The sequence below is a fragment of the Hemitrygon akajei genome, unplaced genomic scaffold, assembly GCF_048418815.1.
Source record: "Hemitrygon akajei unplaced genomic scaffold, sHemAka1.3 Scf000045, whole genome shotgun sequence".
In the NCBI taxonomy this organism is placed as follows: Eukaryota; Metazoa; Chordata; class Chondrichthyes; order Myliobatiformes; family Dasyatidae; genus Hemitrygon; species Hemitrygon akajei.
In genome coordinates, this window is record NW_027331931.1 from 8,325,899 (window position 1) to 8,343,358 (window position 17,460).

Sequence of the window (17,460 nt, forward strand, 5' to 3'; positions counted from 1 at the left end):
CCTATCACTCCTTTGACTTTCCTCTGCCAGGTAATCCCCCCCAACAGTTTCTAAAGTGGTCCACCTGTTGTTGTGTGGGATAGCAACAAAAGTACTCTGCAATGGCTATTTAACCTCATTCTCCTTCCTGACTCTCACCCAGTTTCCCGTGTCCTGCACCTTAGGTGCAACTCACCTCTCTGCACGTCATACCTATCACACCCTCCGACGCTTGGATGATGTGGAATTCATCCATTTCCAGCTCCAACTCCATAAAGTGCAGCTGGATATATACCTTCTACGTGAGGGCGTCAGGGACACTGGAGGTCTCCCCGCCTTCCCACCAATGTCCCCTCTAACTTGTAATGACCAGTGTGTGCAAAAATATTGTGCTGTACAATTTTTACCCAGTGACAACATGTGCAAACTGAATTTTATATAGAGAGATATTCATTTCAACAGCGAGCAAATCACTGTCAGTAAGAACGTTAATCTCCTCTGGGCTTGATTGAGTTCATCTGCACTCTCATACAACCTATGTAACAGGTTAATGAAGGATTTACTCGCCACAGCTTTTGCAAACCACCTATTTGTGATTTTCTTGCTAAATGATGCTTTAAATTTCAGATTTCCAAATATCACTCCACTTCTTCCCACTTGAAAATTCTCCAGCAACTCTTGCATCACCACAATACACACAGTATTGTACATAAATAGTTCCCCTGAAGTTTCACCCAGGTGACTGACAGTGGTGAACTCAGTGATGGTAATGCCAATGAATATGAAGGGAAGGGCAGTAGTCTGTCTCACTGGAGTCTGGCACATTTGTGATGTAAAAGCTACTTGTTGCCCAGGGCAAAGGTGTTTGATATCATTATGTAGCCAGACAGAATTGGTGGAAGCATGTTCTCACCGGTAGAAAAGTGCAGACCGAGAGGAGGTAGAACAAGCAACACACACAAAATGCTGGAGGAACTCAGCAGGCCAGGCAGCATCTATGGAAAAGAGTACTAATGCTGAATTCCTCCAGCAATTTGTGTGTGTAACTTGGATTTCCAGCATCTGCAGATATCCTCTTTGTGATTGGAGGTAGAACAAAGATGATTTTCTCAACTGGTGATGTAAAAGATTTTAGAGCCATAGAATAGAACACTACAGCACAGTACAGGCCCTTCAGCCCTCCATGTTGTGCCGACCCATATAAACCTTAAAAAAAAGAACTAAACCCACACTACCCCGTAACCCTCCATTTTTCTTTCATCCATGTGCCTGTCCAAGAGGCTATTAAATACCCCTAATGTTTTAGCCTCCACCACCACCCCTGGCAAGTCATTCCAGGCACTCACAGCCCTCTGTGTAAAAAAAAACTTACCCCTGATGTCTCCCCTAAACTTCCCTCCCTTAATTTTATACATATGCCCTCTGGTGTTTGCTATTGGTGCCCTGGGAAACAGGTACTGACTATCCACCCTATCCATGCCTCTCGTAATCTTTTAGACCTCTATCAAGTTCTAGACCGTTCAGATTATTTTACATTTCATAAAGATTGAAACAGAATAGGCTGAAACACACTGTTCAAAAGTGCTGGCGTTCGATCCACTTGGTGCATTGACTCATAACATTTTTTGGGTGTATGTTTGACAGAAACACATCCAACAGATTTCCCATCAGAAGTGCAGGTAAATTCTGGACCTGATTTCAAATGAACCGCTGAGCGCTCTAAAAAAAAAGCTGCTGCAGAGGCCGATTTCTCCCTTGTGCTTTTATTTTTAGTGTGAACTATGTAACATTGATGGTGATTAATGATCATTACTTTCAGGTGACAGCCCTCCAATCATGTGACTAACCACAGTAAAACTTAGTGAACCTGCCATGGTTGGGTCTTGGGTGTCGGACGAGCAGATTTTCTGTATTATTAGATGTTCTCATATTAATACATCATACCTCACTTCCAAATCACTGTTTTTAGACATCACATTACAGAATGATGTGTTCCACATAACCTGCAAGTTTAAAAGAAGCTCAGAAAATAAGGTCAAAGTAAGTTTCAAAGGCATCTGGGAAACAGAAACGTGCAAGTTTAAAGGGTGCAGAGATACCTGACTGACCTGCATGAGGTGTTGAGCTACCTAAAATGCATTCTTGAATGTATAATGTAGATTTAAAGCAATAATTTGATTTAAATTATTTTATTAAATACACATTATCTTGGATCTCTTAATCACAATTCACATTTAATGTAGGATTAACCTTTCTGCATTTGGATAACTACAATTTTTGCTCTTTTCTTTCGAAAAATGCAGTCACATCATAACACTATTCAAACTTCGGACCCAAAGTCTTTTTCCCAGGAAAAAAAATACTATAAACTTTTTGCTATTTAAAATTGGTAACATTTATCAATTTATGCTATTGTTTAAAATTAAATTGCTTAACTCCCTGTAGCAAACTTGTAAGTTCACTAGCTAATAAAGATTTGAACAAAGAGGATTGTATATTTTACACACAAAGCAGCATAATATCAATGCTCCTACATCATAAATTGGGAGACGAATATACACATCCCAAACTTATTAGGTATTTGCACTCAATTTTTCCCACAGATGGTGAACTGCTAATCTTGGCTGGTTCATCAGGCACAGCACGGAGTAGATCTGAAGGGAGGTGGGGTGGTTTGTGTATTTTCAGCAGTGCTGGGAGGAAAAATCAGCATGAATGATGAATGTCTTTAATGTCCCTTCCTATAAAATGCTCTACAAATGTCTCACACTTATTTGACCTTGAGCTTTTTTTAAAACCATATTACACTTTAGTCAGGATTACTTAGAATTTCAACATCTCTTTTCCAGCGAAAATAATAAGTGGGCAGGGGTATAATTTAAAGATCCTATATATTCAGTTTAATCCACCCCTTTCTAATGAAATGTTTATTCAGTTATTCATGCTATTGACAAGGCTCTGAATAAAGCAAATGAGGACCAATAGGTGTGGTCCATTCTTACAACCAGTTCGATGGCATAATTTTAATCTCACTTCTCCATGTCTTCACATTTAGGAGCAGAATCACAAGAAGAGGTGGCAAATGACCAGGTGGTAAAAGCTCTCATTTCCTTTCCAATTCTATTTGAAAGTACTGTCTTAGTCTTCAACAATACTGTCCTGTGGATATCCAGTAAGTGTGCTCTGGAAGTCCAACCCAAAGTAGAATCCTTGCTAATCTACAATGCTAGCACTGTACCTCACCATACTTTATGTCTGGTAATTTAGCCAAGATTCCTATTTTCTAATCACAGGAAAGACTAAGTGTTAATTTAAAACAAAGGCTAAGATTTAAACTTTCATCTTATGGTGATGATCATCTAATGTTATACTGCTTTTCCCTATATAAAAGGGGTGATAGATAAGTTTGTGGCCTAAGGTTGAAGGAGTCAATTTTAGAAAATCTAGCACATCTATTTTTCAACATAGTCCCCTCCTACATTTACACACTTAGTCCAGCGGTCGTGGAACATACGTATCTTGGACCTCCAGAAAGTGTCCACAGATGGGTTTTGTTCCCTTTCTCCGAGTTCCTAATCCTTGCATTTAGATAGCTGGAGCTCAGCTCTGTCTGAGAGATCCATCGGTTCCCATTCCCTCATCAGCCGGAAGCTCCCCGGGGCCCGTGTACGGATCGTGGGGCTGAGAGAGAGGGAAGAGAGCAGGACTGTCCCGGGATTACTGGCCACGGTGTCAGAAATTCACAGGAATTATCCCGAAGTCGGTGTTTAAGATAAAAACACAGAGAATTGCTCTTACCTGCAACCGACATTTTCAAAGCCTTCTGTGTTCTGCACGCATGCGTGATACTCGGGGACGTCATCAGCCTGACGCCTGCGCAGTTCATCAGTGCTTCAGTGCCTGACAAAAATTATTACCGCAGCGCCTTGTGGGTAATAACGGTGCCATTAAACATTTCTTGAAGCACCGGTTCAATGTCCATATCTCATTTTTTTTCGGGTGTATAGAAAAAATCTGCAGCTCTTTTAACGCAGAAAGCGGCTCATGTAAACAATGTACTCAATATCAACGTGTATCTAATGCCAAAGTAAAATGCAGATATAAAGCAGGAGATTCTGCAGTTGCTGGACATACAGAGACGCTCACACACAAAATGCTGGAGGAACTCTGCAGCTCAGGCAGCAACTAAGCAGCGGAGTACACAGTCTAGGTATGCTGAAGAGGCTCGGTCTAAAAGTTGTTTATTTATTCCTCTCCACAATTGTTGCCTGATCTTTTGATTACCACCAGTATTTTGCAGAAACTAACCATCTTTTTTTTTGGGTCAACCAGTTTCCAAATTTTTCTGATCTTCCTTTTGTAGCCATATCCTGCTGGTCTGTTTCCTCTTCCTCTTCCTCCTCGTAAAATCTAGACCATTCTCTCTCTGGAGCCCCAAAGCCTGACTCAGGCTGGCAAATCTTTGGTTTCTGATTCTGCACCACCGAAGTTTCACTCGCTAGTCTGCTGTCAGACTTTAGAGGTGCATTGTGTTGCGAGATCGCAGATTCGTTTACTGTGAGTGTCGCTTTAAGTGCCTGAGTGAGGCGGGGCTGTGACGTCACACACGCGCTGCAGCAGAGACAGAGGGGGGAGAGAGGGAGTGGAGGGAGAGGGAGAGGAAGAGAGAGAGAGAGACTTCAGCTTGTCACTGTTATGCCCAAAAGATTAGGTTGATCATCGGCACGCAGTGCACAACGGATGTGTGACTGTCACTTCGTATCATCCATATGTGTGGATTTGCTGGAGTATCCTGTGGTATCACTTTTGTTGGCCCTTACCTGGAATCGGGGTGTTCTGTGGTAACCACTTGAAGACGATATTCCTGTGACTGTCACCTGGTGATATTTCTAAGTGGATTTCGGAACGAATCGACGGATAAGATCTTCGGCAACTGTTATTTCGTTTACCCAGCGTGGAATGTGTGTGGAATTCTTCGTAATTGCCTTCTCTCTACATGTTCCTGTGGATTTACAAATCTCTCCTCTCTCTCACTTATTCCGTGGATTACTGAACTTTTCTACTTTACCATCTGAAGACTTTAAGCATTGTTTCCCGAGCTTGATAGTTTGGGAGATATATATATAGGCATAATACTGTTAACTTCTGTTTATTTTGTTTAATCTTTTATATTTGTAGTAGATACTAATGAAGAGAGTGGTTTTAACATCGAAACCAGACTCCGTTAGTGATCTGTTGCTGCTGGTACATAACAATTGCAACAACCCAGCTGTCTGAGGCACAGTCCTTTAAAATTGGTGAAAATGACCCAAAACGTTGAAAAGAGCAGGGCAGAAGGATTTTAACCAACTTCGTCCGGAGCCCTGAAGAACGTCACAACCACAGTGAGCTCATCGTCTTATTCAGCCTGGAGAAAATCATGCAGGAAATTCATGCGGGTGTATAAGATGATTAGAGGCATTGGTCGTGTGGATAGCCAGAGGCTTTTCCCCAGGGCTGAAATGTCTAACACGAGGGGGAATAGGTTTAAGCTGCCTGGAAGTAGGTACAGAGGAGATGTCAGAGCCAAGTTTTTTAAGCAAAGAGTGGTGTGTGTGTGTGGAATGCACTGCCAGCGACGGTGGTAGAGGCGGATACAATAGGGTCTTTTAAGAGACTCTTAGATAGGTACATGGAGCTTAGGAAAATAGGGGGCGATGCGGTAGGGTAATTCTTGGCAGATTCTTGAGGAAGTTACATGGTCGGCACAACATTGTGGGCCAAAGGGTCTGTAATGTGTTGTAGATTTCTATGATTCTATGAAATTCAAGAGAAATCTCCTATCCCACGGAGTGGTGACTAGTTGCAACCTGTCATCTCAGGGAGAGTGAGAGGGGAACGGCAGGGGTAGATTTTGATATACTGATATGGAACAGAAATATGGGCAGGGACCAGATGGGCCGAGTGGCCTCTCTAGATTGCATCGTGAGTGTGGTAGAGACTGTAAGTACCTGACACACGGGATTTGATACAGAACTGATTTATCCTTCACAGATCCACAATATTAAACACCAGACTAGTTTAAGGCTAACATCAGCAGAACAGACTCCTCCAATGCTCAGTGACCAGGGTTCAGTCCTGGGTGCGATGAGCAGCCGCAAGAACTGCAGAATCTGACAGTAACAGTCCCTCATGAACCTGCAGCTGCCTTCAGTCACCGGGATGGTTAAACATTTAACACGGAGCTGATTTGAACTTCCTCCCTGATGTGAAGTTGCTGGTGTTGCAGCAGCTGGGATGATTGATAAAACTCTTTGCTCACTCCGGACAGAAATGTGGCCTCTATTTATTGTGAACTCACCGGAGCATCACAAGGTGGGTTAACTGAATGAGTCTCTTCGCACACACGGAGCAGGTGATCGGCCGCTTCCCAGTGCGAAGCTGTTGGTGTATCTGCGATGGCCGACTGAATCCCTTCCAAAATGAGAGCCAGTGAATGATGTCACACTGTTATAAGGTCATGACAATGTATCCAATCAGATCACGGACATGGTCACGTGTTCGAGCTCTCCTTGCAGCGAGTGAGGCGCTGTCTTCTCCAACATCTCCGCCTCCACATTCAAGGATCGGCGGCATTCAAGCGCTGGTGAACTGACAGATACAGCGGAACTAACGTGCTGTTGTGTTTGTGATTCCCATACACAAATCCTTTGACTTTCCTACACTGCCAAACGTTTACAAAGCAAGTCAGTGGGTGAAGGACAACATTTCAACTGAAATAATTTTAGTCTCCATGGTGCCTTCTGTTTAAAAGACTGTCACATCTCAAAACAATTTAGAGGAACAAGATTTCATCTTCTAACTGGCCACAGTTCCGGCATCATGCACAATATCAAACTCTCCGCTTCCCTCTCTGTATCAAAATGGATTATTCCTCCCCTTCATCAGTCTGTGACTTGGCTCAGTTTGTCTGTCTCCTTCCCATTCTGAGCATGCGCCACACACCCACTGAGATAACATTTTATTTACACGGCTGTGACTAGAGACTTTCTGATTATTATGTCCCTCCCGGCATTTGACGGTGGTAAACTCAGAGTCAGCAATGGTATTGACCCTCAGGAGTAGGTGATTAGGCTTTTTCGTTGGAGATCGATAAACTGCCGGTGGTGTTTGTCTGGATGAGTGGGTCGTTTTCAGACTGGAAGGAGGTAGCGTTTGGAGTACCCCAGAGATCAGTCCCTGACCACAGTTGTTCACAGTTTAATGTCCTGGCGGAGGCAGCGAGATGTGAGATGTCCCAGTCTGCTGGTGACGCAGAAAGAGTGGAGTTGGGGGAGGGGAGGCTATTCACAGGCAATTTCGTAGCTTTGCAATCAGTACATAGTGCACTGTGGGGCTGCAGTGGCGGGTTCCAATCTGCTAATTAGATTTGCTGACCACACTACATTGATCCCCCGGATCCCAAACAATAACGAGGCAGCGAATAGAGAAGAAGTCATCACCCCGACACAGTGGTGTCAAGAAAACAACCTCTCCCTCATTGTGACAAAAACAAAGGAGCTGGTTGTGGATTACAGGAGGAATGGAAACAGGGACCAAATTCAACATTTCCAAGACTGTTATTGACACAAAATGCACATTTTAATATTGATCATGACAAAATGTATTCTTCATATCGTTAATGACATAAAACATATTTACAGATTGTTACTGACAGAGAATCGTATGTTCCGTGTGTTATCTGAATGTACTTGCCTGTGATACTGCCACAAGTCAGTGTTTCTCTGTTCCTATACCTTTCCGTACTTGTGCATTTGGCAATAAATTCAACAGGACCTGAGAAATCTCAGTGAGATTTGATTAGTGATGATCATCTTGGCAGCTCGGTAGGTCGAATGTATGCGACAGTACACTGTTAAATGCAAAACCCTGAACAGTGTCGATGATCAGAGGACTCCAAGTTCATCGCTCCCTGAAAGAGACTGCACAGATTGATCGGGTGATTAAGAAGGCAAATGGCATGGTTGTCTTTATTAGTTGAAGCATTGAGTTCAAAAGTCGGGAAGTTGTGTTGCGGCTGTTACGAGCCTGCGGTCGTACTGTGACTGTTTCTTTAAGAGCGCCGGCGTGAGGAGGCGGGGCTATGACGTCAGTCACAGGCTGACAGCGCTGACTGTGGACTGAACCATAAGAGAGAGAGAGCGATCTGCAGACAGGCAGTCAGCCAGTCTAAAGAGAGAGAGAGAGACTGGAAAAGCTGATAGCTTCAGTTAGTCGCAGCTGAGGCTTGGAATTCTCCTATGCCCACAAGAGTGGGTTGATCATCGGTACAGGGAACCACAACGAATGTGTGTGGCTGTCACTTCGTATAATCCATAGGAGTGGATTGTGGAATATCTTGTGTTAACCCTTGCCTGGGTATGTTGTGTGGTAACCCCTGGAAGACGGTATTCCTGTGACAGGTCACTTTTGCTGATAACTCGTATGTGGACGGATTCAACGGATAAGGACTTCGTCGATGGTTATTTTGAAGTAACGTCCTTTTCACCCTGTATTACAAATATCTCTCTCCCATCATTTATTCCGTGTATTACTGAACTTTCCTACTTTACCATCTCAAGACTCTAAGCTTTGTTCCCTCACGCTCGATAGTCTGGGAATTATATTTACACACATATACACATAACACTGCTAACTTTCCTTTATTTCGTTAAGTTACTATATTATAAATAGATACTAATAAAGAAGGTGACTTCAACATCAAAACCAGACTCCAGTGTGAACTCTATTGCTGCTGGTTCGTTTCTAAAACGTCACAGTTCGTAACACAGTTTTATAAAACTAGTTAGACCACATCTGGAGTGTTTCATGCAGTTCTGGTCACCCCCATTCTCGGAGGGATGTCGGGGCTTTGGAGAGGGCGCAGAAGAGGTTTACCAGGACACTGACTGGATTAGAGGGCATGAGCTATAACGAGAGGCTGGACAAACTTGTGTTGTTTTCTCCAGAGCGGCGCAGGCTGGGGCGAGACTGGATGGACGTTTATAAGATTACGAGAGGAATAGATAGAGTGGACAGACGATATATTTTCCCTGGGGGTTGAAATGTCTAATACATTTAAGGCGAGAGGAGATGTGAGCGGGAAGTTTGCTTCTTTCCACAGAGTAGTCACTGCCTGGGGTGGGAGACCAAACCGGTCAGCTGATCCCGCTTCCTGTTCACATTTTTCTGCAGATCTGCAGCATCTGCGGGTCACTGCTCTACGTGTACGTGTAGCTTCATCTTTCCCCGTTCAGACAAGGCAGTGAGATCCGGATCTGTCACGTCCTCTCGTTGTGGTGGACAATATGTTTTTTTTTCTGCAATACTTTCTGCATGTTTCATTCCACTGTTTTTACCTGCTGACGTGCTGCCGATGTTTCTGGGTGTCTGACCCATTTATGTGAGAATTTAGCCATTTGTATTTCTCTGAGCTTCTCATAAATGTGTACAGTTCAGTTAAGCTTCACTCCACTACTTCCAAAGCAACAACCCGGTCAGTCAAATAGTTCCACACAATTAAAATAGTTTATTACATTTAAAAAAATATTTTTGTACTATTTATATAATTTAACTACTTAAAATGTATATTCTTATTTTAAGTCACAATTGTTAAAATCTATTGTTATGAATTAGGTTCTACTGCTGCCGCAGAGACAACGAATTTCATGACACGTGCCGGTGCTATTAAACCTGATTCTGATATTGATATGGGAGACTCACACCGGTCACCTGATCCCTGTTACCGCAGATCGTAATGTGAGATTGAAGCCTTTTCCATATATTAGCTTTCCACAGAAATGACAACAGTTCAGTTTCCTTCTGCGGTTCCAGAGCAGAAGATCAGTCTGTCTAATATTTCCACGTAATTAAAAGGGAAAAGTTGTTTATTCTCATAACGTACTGAGCTACAGTGAAAATCTTGCCTGACGTACCATCCACACAGATCGATACATTTCAACAGTACATTGAGCTGATATACGACAGAACAATAACTGTAACAAAGCATTATGGCTGCAGAGAAAGTGCAGTGCAGATAGACATATGGTGCAGGGTCACGTCGAGTTACATTGTGAGGCCGAGACCATTTTATCATTCATTTGGCTTATAGACACAGACAGGAAGCCGCCCTTGAGCTTGTCATTACTAATAACTGCAGCTCTTCTTTTTTTTCTCACTTTCTCGTGGCACTAGACGGGGATGTACATTAAGCCCTTTATTTTTTAAACTTATATTGGAGCCTTTAGCTATAACACTACGTGAAGCTAAAAATATTCTTGGTATCTCTATGAATGAAACCATACATAAGATTTCTCTTTATGCAGATGATCTTTTGGTTTTTATTTCAGATCTTGAGGAATCAATTCCTAATCTTTTGGAAACACAAAGATTTCGCTAAATTTTCAGGATATAAACCTAACTTGAATAAAAGTGAATTGTTTCCATTAAATGTCCCTGTTAGTATATATAATGATATTCATTTTAGAATTGTTAATACATTTAGATATTTAGGTATTATAATTACTAACAAAAATGTAAAGATCTCTATAAAGCGAGTATAGTTCCTTTAATGGACGCCAGGAAATAACTATTTTCTAGATGCTATCCACTGACTTTTTCTTTAATAGGTCGTGTTCGTGCTGTGAAAATGATGATTTTACCTAGATTTTTATATATTTTCCAAAATATACCTATCTTTTTAACTAAAACATTTTTCGATCAAATTGACTCACTTATTTCTTCCTTTATTTGGAACAATAAGAGTCCAAGATTTAACAAGTATCACTTAGAAAAATCTAAAAAAGATGGTGAACTTGCACTTCCTAATTTAAGACTGTATTATTGAGCTGTGAAAATTAGACAATTATGTTTTTGGTTATATGAACCAAAAATCATTATGCGTTGATTTGGAATTAAAAGCTGTTAAACAATTTTATTTAACTTCAATTTTAGGAGCTCCATTACATTTACAGCTCTGTAAAATTCCAAATTTAAATCTATACCCGGTTATTAAACAATCACTACGGATTTGGGTTCAGATCCGTAAATTTTTAAAATTTTAAACAATTTAAGTTGTCTAGTTTTTTTGCATCGAAACTTTTCATTTAATCTTTTAACAACTGACTCTATTTTTCTCCTATGGAAAAATAAAGGGATCCATTCTTTTACAGATTTATTTTGTAATGGTCGCTTGATTACCTTTGAAGAGTTAATTAACACATTTTCTCTCGCTCATAAACATTTTTTGCAATATGTTCAGGTGAAACTTTTTTTACAACAATGTTTACCTAAGTTTCCATATTTACAAGAATCTGATTTGTTGGATACCATTGTGAAATTGAATCCCTTAGTGTAAGTTTCCATTAGCAGAATTTATAATTTATTTTTGTTACAAAAAGAGAACCTGTCACTAAAGATTAAACAAGATTGGGAGAGAGAACTTAATATGACCTTTGTTAATGAAGTTTGTCTTCGAGTTTCGAAAAAATGTAAATTCTTCTTCTGTACGTGTCCACCATTGTTTATTTCAATTTAGACAATAGACAATAGGTGCAGAAGTAGACCATTCGGCCTTTCGAGCCTGCACCGCCATTTTGAGATCATGGCTGATCAATTCCTTATTCCTTATTGAATTGTCCGGTTCCTGCCTTGTCCCCATATCCCTTGATTCCCCTATCCATAAGATACCTATCTAGCTCCTTCTTGAAAGCATCCAGAGAATCGGCCTCCACTACCTTCCGAGGCAGTGCATTCCAGACCCCCACAACTCTCTGGGAGAAGAAGTTTTTCCTTAACTCTGTCCTAAATGACCTACCCCTTATTCTCAAACCATGCCCTCTGGTACTGGACTCTCCCAGCATCTGGAACATATTTCCTGCCTCTATCTTGTCCAATCCCTTAATAATCTTATATGTTTCAATCAGATCCCCTCTCAATCTCCTTAATTCCAGCGTGTACAAGCCCAGTCTCTCTAACCTCTCTGCGTAAGACAGTCCAGACATCACAGGAATTAACCTCGTGAATCTACGCGGCACTTCCTCTGCAGCCAGGATGTCCTTCCTTAACCCTGGAGACCAAAACTGTACACAATACTCCAGGTGTGGTCTCACCAGGGCTCTGTACAACTGCAAGAGGATTTCCTTGCTCTTGTACTCAATTCCCTTTGTAATAAAGGCCAACATTCCATTAGCCTTCTTCACTGCCTGCTGCACTTGCTCATTCACCTTCAGTGAATGATGAACAAGGACTCCGAGATCTCTTGGTATTACTCCCTTACCCAACTCTATACCGTTCACATAATAATCTGCCTTCCTGTTCTTACTCCCAAAGTGGATAACCTCACACTTATTCACATTAAACGCCATCTGCCAAGTATCTGCCCACTTACCCAGCCTATCCAAGTCACCCTGAATTCTCCTAACATTCTCATCATATGTCACACTGCCACCCAGCTTAGTATCATCAGCAAATTTGCTGATGTTATTTTCTATGCCTTCATCCAAATCGTTCATAAAATTGTTCACCGTTATTATTTAACAAAGGATAGACTATCTAAAATATTACCTAGTATAGACAAACACTGTGATAGATGTAAAACTGAAGTAGCTACTTTGTCATATATGTTCTGTTCATGTTCTTCATTAAAATTGTTTTGGAAATCTTTATTTTCTGCAATTTCTAAAGCTCTGAAAATTAATTTACAACCTAATAGATTGACTGTTCTGTTTGGAATAGTATTTCATCTTCAGGGTATTTCATCTTCAGATCAACATGCTAATTGCATTTGATACACTACTGACAAGAAGGGTTATTTTCTTAAAATGGAAAGATATTTCTTCCCCTACATTAACTGAATGGTTATCTCAAGTGATGTTATGTCTTAGTTTGGAAAAAAAAGGAAGTAGAACTTTTTGATCCTCGATTCGATTTTGAGAGAAGATGGGGTTCTTTGCCAAATATTATCATTTAATTTGAATTATGCTATATGGTTTCCTTCCGGGTTGTTGATTCCTAATGGTTTTTTTCCCCTTTTTTGTAATTAGTGGGTTTTTTTCCTAATTAGATGGGGTTCATTATTTCCTTCTTTTTTTTCCATTTTTATATTTACGATCAGTTTTTTCAGTTTTTTACTTGTATACATATTAAGATTTGTATCATTTTATAGCTGTAGAAGATTTTGTACAAATAAGAACGATTCTAAAAATGAAAAACGAAAATAATAAAACAATCACTGTGACAAAGCATTATGGCTGCAGAGAAAGTGCAGTGCAGATAGACATATGGTGCAGGGTCACGTCGAGTTACATTGTGAGGCCGAGTCCATTTTATCATTCATTTGGCTTCTAACCACAGACAGGAAACCGTCCTTGAACCGGGTGGTTCGCGCTTTAAGGCTTTTGTATCTCTTCCCCGATGGGGGAGCGGGTTTGCAGCAAGAATGTCCAGGTTATGAGGTTCTTTGTGTACATGGCCTGCTTTTCCGAGGGAGGGGAAGTGTAGGGAGAGTCCATGGAGGGGAGGCTTGTTTCCCTGATGTTCTCTGTTCTCCAAAGTTCTCTGCAGTTCCTTGCAGTCATGGGCAGAGCAGTAGCCATACGAAGGCGTGAAGTATCGACAAGAAGCTCAGAGACCTCGGCCTTCACCCTGCCTTGTGTAGCTGGATCCTGGACTTCCTGTCAGATCGCGGGCAGGTGGTAAGAGTGGGCTTCCTCACCTCTGTCTCTCTGATCCTCAACACTCATACCCCACCGGGTTGTCTGTTTAGACCCCTCCTTTACTCTCTGTATTCCCATGACGTGTCGCCACCCACAGCTCCAATCTGCTAATTAAATTTACTGACGACACTACACTGACTGGCCTGATCTCAAATAATAACGAGGCAGCCGACAGAGAAGAAGTCATCACCCCGACACAGTGGTGTCAAGAAAACAACCTCTCCCTCATTGTGACAAAAACACAGGAGCTGGTTGTGGATTACAGGAGGAATGGAGACAGGGACCAAATTCAACATTTCCAAGTCTGTTATTGACACAAAATGCACATTTTAATGTTGATCATGACACAATGTATTTTATATATTGTTAATGACATAAAACATATCTATAGATTGTTACTGACAGAGAATCGTATAATTTGTGTTCCGTGTGTTATCTGAATGTACTTGCCTGTGATGCTGCCACAAGTCAGTGTTTCTCTGTACCTGTACCTTCCCGTACTTGTGCACTTGGCAATAAATTCAACAGGACCTGAGAAATCTCAGTGAGATTTGATTAGTGATGATCATCTTGGCAGCTGAGTAGGTCGATTATATGAGACAGTACACTGTTAAATGCAAAACCCGAACAGTGTTGATGATCAGAGGGATCTTAGACTCCAAGTTCATCGCTCCCTGAAAGAGACTGCACAGATTGATCGGGTGGTTAAGAGCAAATGACATGGTTGTCTTTATTAGTTGAAGCATTGAGTTCAAAAGTCGGGGAAGTTGTGTTGCAGCTGTTACGAGCCTGCGGTCGTACTGTGACTGTTTCTTTAAGAGCGCCGGCGTGAGGAGGCGGGGCTATGACGTCAGTCACAGGCTGACAGCGCTGACTGTGGACTGAACCATGAGAGAGAGAGAGAGAGAGAGAGAGAGAGAGAGAGAGAGAGAGAGAGAGAGAGAGGAGAGAGAGAGAGAGAGAGAGAGAGAGAGAGAGAGAGAGAGAGAGAGAGAGAGAGAGAGAGAGAGAGAGAGAGAGAGAGAGAGAGAGAGAGAGAGAGTGAGAGAGAGACTGGAAAAGCTGATCGCTTCAGTTACTCGCAGCTGAGGCTTGGAAATCTCCTCTGCCCACAAGAGTGGGTTGATCATCGGTACACGGAACCACAACGAATGTGTGTGGCTGTCACTTCGTATAATCCATAGGACTGGATTTTGGAATATCTTGTGTTAACCCTGGCCTGGGTATGTTGTGTGGTACCCCTGGAAGACGGTATTCCTGTGACAGGTCACTTTCGCTGAGAACTCGTATGTGGACGGATTCAACGGATAAGAACTTCGACGGCGATTATTTTGAAGTAACGGCCTTTTCTCTACGTTTCACCCTGGATTACAAATATCTCTCTACCATCATTTATTCCGTGTATTACTGCACTTTCCTACTTTATCATGTCAGGGCTCTAAGCTTTGTTCCCTCAGGTTCGATAGTCTGGGAGTTATATTTACACATATATACACTTAACGCTGTTAACTTCCCTTTATTTCGTTAAGTTACTATATTATAAGTAGATACTAATAAAGAGAGTGGTTTTAACATCAAAACCAGACTCCAGTGTGAACTCTATTGCTGCTGGTTCGTTTCTAAAACGTCACAGTTCGTAACACAGTTTTATAAAACTAGTTAGACCACATCTGGAGTGTTTCATACAGTTCTGGTCGCCCCCATTCTCGGAAGGATGTCGGGGCTTTTGAGAGGGCGCAGAAGAGGTTTACCAGGACACTGCCTGGATTAGAGGGCATGAGCTGTAACGAGAGGCTGGACAAACTTGTGTTGTTTTCTCCAGAGCGGCGCAGGCTGGGGTGAGACTGGATGGACGTTTATAAGATTACGAGAGGAATAGATAGAGTGGACAGACGATATATTTTTCCTGGGGGTTGAAATGTCTTATACATTTAAGATGAGAGGAGATGTGAGCGGCAAGTTTGCTTCTTTCCACAGAGTAGTGGGTAACTGGACATCTGTCTGGGGGTGGGAGACCCTCCACTGTCACGTGATCCCGTTTCCTGTTCACGTTTTTTCCGCAGATCTGCAGCATCTGCGGGTCACTGCTCTACGTGTACGTGTAGCTTCATCTTTCCCCGTTCAGACAAGGCAGTGAGATCCATATCTGTCACGTCCTGTCGTTGTGGTGGACAATATGTTCCTCCTGCAATATTTTCAGCATGTTTCATTCCACTGTTTTTACCTGCTGAAGTGCAGCCGATGTTTCTGGGAGTCTGACCCATTTATGTGAGAATTTAGCCTTTTCTATTCCTCTGAGCTTCTCATAAATGTGTACAGTTTAGTTAAGCTTCACTCCACAATTTCCAAGTCAACAATCAGTTCAAATAGTCCACACAAATAAAATAGTTTATTACATTTTTTAATTTTTATTTTTGTACAATTTATATAATTTAACTATTTAATATGTATATTCTTATTTCAAATCACAATTGTTAAAATCTATTGTTCTGAATTAGGTTCTACTGCTACCGCAAAGACAACGAATTTCATGACATATGCCGGTGCTATTAAACCTGATTCTGATATTGATATGGGAGACCCACCACCGGTCACCTGATCCCAGTTACCGCAGATTGTAATGTGAGTTTCAAGCCTTTTCCATATATTTGTATTCCACAGAAATGACAACAGTTAAGTTTCCTTCTGAGGTTCCAGAGCAGAAGCTCAGTCTGTCTAATATTTCCACACAATTAAAATGGGGAATTTGTTTATTCTCATCATGCAATGAGCTACAGTGAAAATCTTGCCTGATGTACCATCCACACAGATGGATACATTGCAACAGTACATTGAGCTGATATACGACAGAACAATAACTGTAACAAAGCATTATGGCTGCAGAGAAAGTGCAGTGCAGACAGACATATGGTGCATGGTCACGTCGAGTTACATTGTGAGGCCGAGACCATTCTATCATTCATTTGGCTTCTAACCACAGACAGGAAGCCGTCCTTGAGCTTGTCATTACTAATAACTGCCGGTCTTCTTTTTCTCTCACTTTCTCGTGGCACTAGACAGGGAATGTCCATTAACCCCTTTATTGTTTAATCTTGTATTGGAGCCTTTTGCTATAACACTACGTGAAGGTAAAAATATTCTTGGTATCTCTGTGAATGGAACCATACATAAGATTTCTCTTTATGCAGATGATCGTTTGGTTTTTATTTCAAATCTTGAGGAATCAATTTCCAATCGTTTGGAAGCACTTAAAGATTTTGGTGAATTTTCAGGATATAAACTTAACTTGAATAAAAGTGAATTGTTTCCATTAAAGGTCCATGTTAGTATATATAATGATATTCCTTTTAGAATTGTTAATACATTTAGATATTTAGGTATTGTAATTACTAAAAAATATAAAGATCTCTATAAAGCGAATGTAGTTCCTTTAATCGACTCCATGAAACAACTAATTTCTTGATGTAATCCACTTACTCTTTCTTTAATAGGTCGTATTCATGCTGTGAAAATGATAATTTTACTTAAATTTTTATATATTTTCTAAAATATACCTATCTTTTTCTTTCTTTTTACAATATTTTTATTCAGAAGAAAAAAAAGATTTACAGAGTGCAACACATTCATATATTGTAATAAAATTGATCAAAATGTTATACCATAACACATAAAGGTATACCACTCTGTAGTCAAAAATTTAAAGATAGGTCATACATCATAAAATAATTTTTTTATATATAAAAAAGTC